The sequence below is a fragment of the Sycon ciliatum genome, chromosome 3 (genome assembly GCF_964019385.1).
Source record: "Sycon ciliatum chromosome 3, ocSycCili1.1, whole genome shotgun sequence".
NCBI lineage: Eukaryota > Metazoa > Porifera > Calcarea > Leucosolenida > Sycettidae > Sycon > Sycon ciliatum.
This window is the reverse complement of record NC_088645.1, coordinates 27,809,757-27,815,190: the sequence shown is the minus strand read 5'-3', so window position 1 is coordinate 27,815,190 and position 5,434 is coordinate 27,809,757. Positions and strand designations below refer to the sequence as shown.

Here is a 5,434-nt window from a genome sequence, read left to right as displayed (position 1 = left end):
TCGACCATTCTTTCAACTGACAACTGATAACCATCAGAAGATGTTCATGTACTGCATGATGTAGGAGATCTCCAAATAGGTTTGTTGTTCTGGAAATGCGTAGGGGTACCTGGCATAAGTAGGATATAACCCGAGTCAGAGGGTTATACCGGCTGAATATAAATCCCGACTGCGATAGCAGGAGGGATTTATATGAGGGTACGGTATAACCCGACTACGAGGGTACCTGATACGGTGGTGCGCTGATACGGTGGTGCGCTTATGGGCGGGCTGCCTGGGCCCCAGATGCCTCCCTGATGCGCCAAAGGGTGCAGTGGAAGCACCTGTATCACTTCGTTGATCCAAATGCGAATGCAGATTTGCCGTCGCCCGCCGGCCTGCCGCCTACGGGACCAGCCTGAGACTGGGCCTGCCGCATTTGGCGCTTCTAAACGCTGGAATCCGGTAGACAGTTCACTGGGCCGCCAAATACGTGACTGGCTTGAAGACAGTTCCATACTGCACGGCAGGGCGCCCAGCTCAGGTCGCACGCCGTAGCGGCGTGAGCTGGGTGCGGTGAGGGTTGGTGATAACTACAGTTTCCTCCTTCCTCCTCCGGAAACTTACTTCCATTTATCACTCCCCCCTCACGTGACCGCGGACTCCTGCATATACACTCATGTACTCACACAATGGGGCTGTTAAGTGTGACGTCACGGCCCCTTCGATACGCATAGCAACGGAGAGCACTGGGGACAAATAAAAGTCGCGTCCTCTACATGGAACCAGATGTCAAGGACAACAGCATCTAAATGACTGGAGAGACAGTTGTTTTTCTTTGCTTTTTCTTCAACCGATTGTTGTAGCTCTTTACTCCTTGTTCTTTCCTGTCGAGTGCCTTCATGATAGCTGTGAAATTGGCTACCCACAGTAAACCTCCGTGTTTGAGAGTGCTTTGAAGATGTTTCGCGTCCTGATGGATCAAAGTATGAGCGCTCCTTGTGGATTCGATTATATATAGGTGAGTTGTTCAAGAAATCAGTGTCTTCTTTCTGTCTCTGCCCTCACGCTGGCACAATATCAGCCTCTATATCCATGACAGCTCGCACCTCCCGTAAACTGCATGACTTAGATATATTTTCGCCCTCCGTGGTGATTGAAGACCCATGGAAGAATTTATTATGTTCAGAATGATGTCCTAAGAATATAAAATAAAATAATTCTAGGGAATTGTCATAGGGTATTTTTGGAAGGATGGAGACAGAGAGAGAGAGAGAGAGAGAGAGAGAGAGAGAGAGAGAGAGAGAGAGAGAGAGAGAGAGAGCACTGTTTGAAGTGTTTGCCTCACTGTAATTACTCCAGATTATTGAATGTTGTATGATCTATTTTATATTTTCTATCATGTTTTTCCTGATTTGCGGGATCTCTTCTTTTGCTGTTTGCGTGTTTACAGGAAGTGGCTGTCTGGTGTAACTGCACCAGTTCCTGGGGAAATTAAGTCAGATACAGAGGCAGGGTCGTCCAGTGATGCAACGCTGCCGTTCTGTGTGCAACGTTACCGCTAATACCCCGGCGAAAACACAAAAAAGACTAACACGTGAAAAGACTACAGTATTGACCGTTCTGCTAATAAATGCATGACTGCTCCGACAGTCGATAATCGAAACACAGAGCACCAGCATGATGTTTTCATATTGGGAACCACACAACAGCTCAATTCTCAAGCCCAAAAATTGATGAATACAAAACACAGAGCGACGCAACAAGAGATCATCCGGCAACCTGGCTTCTGACCGCTGGAATTCTCTTCCAGCTGACATTCGCTCTTGCTCCTCGCTTTCACTATTCCGCAAATCTGTACGTGATCACATAGGGTACCCTGTAAAAAGGCCTTAGGCCTGTGGGGATTGCCCTATTCAAAATTTAAATAATAATAATAATAATAATAACCAAACCAACCTGGGTCTAATGCACTGAATAGTCCTGAAATACGCAGGCCAGACAAAGCAGTGCAAGCACATAATGTTACAAGTACATGCATTGCAGAACAAAGTGTAACCAAAGATACACAGGGTTATAGCTGCACACTTGTGCATGTGCTCGCTCAGCCCAAGAACACACGATCATGATGATAGAAACAATCCGGGGGAAACACGCTAACACCGAAGTAAGCATCAACACGTAAATAGTGCAGCTCTGAAAAATTACATTGACATGAACATTGGTGTGTCGAGTGGTATCAGGCTTGAATAATCATCCAACCAAGACTTCATCAGGTCCCAGACGCTGAGATCGCACCCCGAATGTGAAGTGCATCTAGCCTTGAACCTGTCGCACAAGGCACACATATATGGCAAAATGACATCCACTCTGATGATTTCCAGAGACCAATCATGTCAGAACACAGAAATGAAAGCACGGGCTCAACCAAGTAAACGCAAAGGAAGTTAGTCAAAATAATCTATGCAGTGCTCTTTTAATTGCAGCGCTGATTGCAGTGTTGCGTCATAGCCCGATACCCGCTGAGCACAGACACAACTCCATTCGTCAGGGGCAAGACATACTCTTTTGGTATAAAGTCATAAAGTACAGCGTTCCAATGACATTACGGACACCTCGTGTAAATGCATGGTCTGTTCATCTGGCCGACTCGGCCACGCATGAGAGTGTGCATGTACATGCGCGCGCTTGCGCCCACACACACACACACACCATGTATTCGGTGCGTATGGTGTACCAGCTGCGGGACAATGAAGATGGAATCATTATCATGATGTTACATGTACATCTACAGTGTATGTTTGAGTGTAAAGTAAATGTTACTTGCAAAGTATTTTATTGCACATTTCTTCGACACAACTAATTACTTACTTCACGTGTTCGCATTTCTCATAATCGATCCATCTGCACTCCGTATCAGTCGAGGAAAATTCTCCCAGATATACACTCGTCACCACTGCCATGTGATGACATTGGGATGGGCTTCAAGCACGATTGCACTCTCTAGTTACAATAAATTTGGCCAGATTATCTGTAAAGACAAAATGCAATGCATAGCGGCAATCGATGAAGTAAGAGAGAGTTTGTAAATACCCATATCTTTCCACTTGTTCAGGAGCTTACCTTTTGGAGTTCACATCGTTTACACGATCTCTCATGCTGTCTTGCACCTTGGTTTTGTTGACCATGATATACGCCAACTCAGAAAACATTCTACAGGAGCTACTAATGCAGAGCGTTTTTCACGCTCGATCTCGGCGATCTACCTTGTCACGCCAATAAAATCTTCCGTGACACTGGCTACAGTCACAAGAGACGTCTCAGTAAGGTAATGAGCACGACAACATCGTCGAGTTCAAAGACAAAGAGAAAACAAAACACTCACTGAAAGCAGCAAAGAAGAAACGGAGAAATGTACACGATTCCTATATGTTGCCACTGACAACTGGGTGGGTGGAGACGACGCTACTTTTGTTTGTACCCAGTGGGATCGTTGTTATGCGTATCGAAGGAACTGTGACGTCATCACTTAACAGCCCCATGGGGCTGTTAAGTGTGACGTCACGGCCCCTTCGATACGCATAGCAACGGAGAGCACTGGGGACAAACAAAAGTCGCGTCCTCTGGGTGGAACCAGTTGTCAAGGGCAACAGCATCTAAATGACTGGAGAGAGAGCAGTTTTTCTTTGCTTTTTCTTCAAGCGATTGTTGTCACTCTTTACTCCTTGTTATTTCCTCTACAAATCTCCTGTAGTCGTCGAGGGTCTTCATAATGGCTGTGAAATTGGCTGCCCACTGTAAAACTCCGTGTTTGAGAGTGCTTTGAAGATTCTTCGCGTCCTGATGGATCAAAGTACGAGCGCTCCCTGTGGATTCGATTATATGTAGGTGGGTTATTCAAGAAATCAGTGTCTTCTTTCTGTCTCTGCCCTCACGCTGGCACAATATCAGCCTCTATATCCATGACAGCTCGCACCTCCCGTAAACTGCATGACTTAGATATATTCTCGCCCTCCGTGGTGATTGAAGACCCATGGAAGAAGTTATTATGTTCAGAATGATGTCCTGAGAATATAAAAATTAATGAAAAGGGTTGTCGTGTTGTATACAATTATTAGTTTCTCAGTTATTCCTGTATTTTGCCTCTTAGGTCGATGACGGCTTCTCGCCCGCCGATCGTCCAAAAAATATGTGGTGAGGCCCCTATCCTGCAACAGGCAATAAGTGTGGCCGGGGCCGGGAGTATGCGCTAGAGGCCAGTCAGGACCGGCAGGGTGCCCGAGCTACGGTGCTAATAAGCAAATGCGAACAAGCAAGCTCGAAAGGAGATCTTCGGTTGCACTCCCCATCTCAGCTGCAAACAAACCACGCTCCGAGGGAGAGCTGCCCCTGCGTTTTGCAAGCCTAGCTGTAAATATACAAAGCTCCAAGGGGAAATGTCCCTGCATTTTGCAAGCCTAGCGGTAAATATACAAAGCTCCAAGGGGAGCTGCCCCTGCATTTTGCAAGCCTAGCTGTAAATATACAAAGCTCCAAGGGGAAATGCCCCTGCATTTTGCAAGCATAGCTGTAAACATCCAATGCTCCAAGGGGAGCTGCCCCTGCATTTTGCAAACATAGCTGTAAACTTCCAAGGCTCCAAGGGGAGCTGCACCTGCATTTTGCAAGCAAACTAATAAACATCCAATGCTCCCAGGGGAGCTACCCCTGCGTTTTGAAAACCTAGCTGTAAACCAACAAAATCTTAAAGGGAAGCCGTCCCTGCATTTTGCAAATATAGTTGTAAGCATCCAAGGCTCCAAGGGGGGGGGGCTGACCCTGCATTTGCAAACATAGCTGTAAACATCCAAAGCTCCCAGGGGAGCTGCCAATGCATTTTGCGACCATACCTGTAAACATCCAACTTCCAAAGCTCCAAGGGGAGCTGCCCTTGCAGTTTGCAAGCATAGCTGCAAACATCCAAAGCTCCCAGACGAGCTGCCCCTGCGTTTTGCGACCATACCTGTAAACATCCAACTAATTACTTCCAAAGCTCCAAGGGGAGCTGCCCCTGCAGTTTGGAAGCATAGCTGTAAACATCCAAAGCTCCAAAGGGGAGCTACCCCTGCGTTTTGCATACCTAGCAGGAAACCTAGGAAGATCAGAGGGAGCTGCCCTGCATTTTGCAAACCTGGCTGTAAACATCCAAAGCCCCAAGGGGAACTGCCCCTGCATTTAGCCAACATAGTGGTAAACATCCAAAGTTTCAAGGAGTGCTGCCCCTGCATTTTGTCCGCACAGCTGTAAACTAGCTAAAGATCCAAGGGGAGCTACCCCTGCATTTTGCAAACGTGGCCGTAAACATACCCAGCTCCAAGAGACCTTTAATTCTTCCTTTTCTTCTTCTTCGCAAACATAGCTGTAAACATACCACGCACTAAGGGGAGCTGCCTCTGCTTTCTGCAAGCATCACTGT

General features: G+C 46.8%; 1 long non-coding RNA gene across 1 annotated transcript; it reads right to left on the bottom strand.

The window, feature by feature from the left end:
- Nucleotides 1-1,577: 1,577 nt before the first annotated feature.
- Nucleotides 1,578-2,269, bottom strand: LOC135812623 (uncharacterized). The gene is made up of 2 exons (XR_010552879.1): nucleotides 1,930-2,269; nucleotides 1,578-1,761 (listed from the first exon to the last, which is right to left on the bottom strand). It is a non-coding gene; the product is annotated as an uncharacterized LOC135812623 (long non-coding RNA).
- Nucleotides 2,270-5,434: the final 3,165 nt, after the last annotated feature.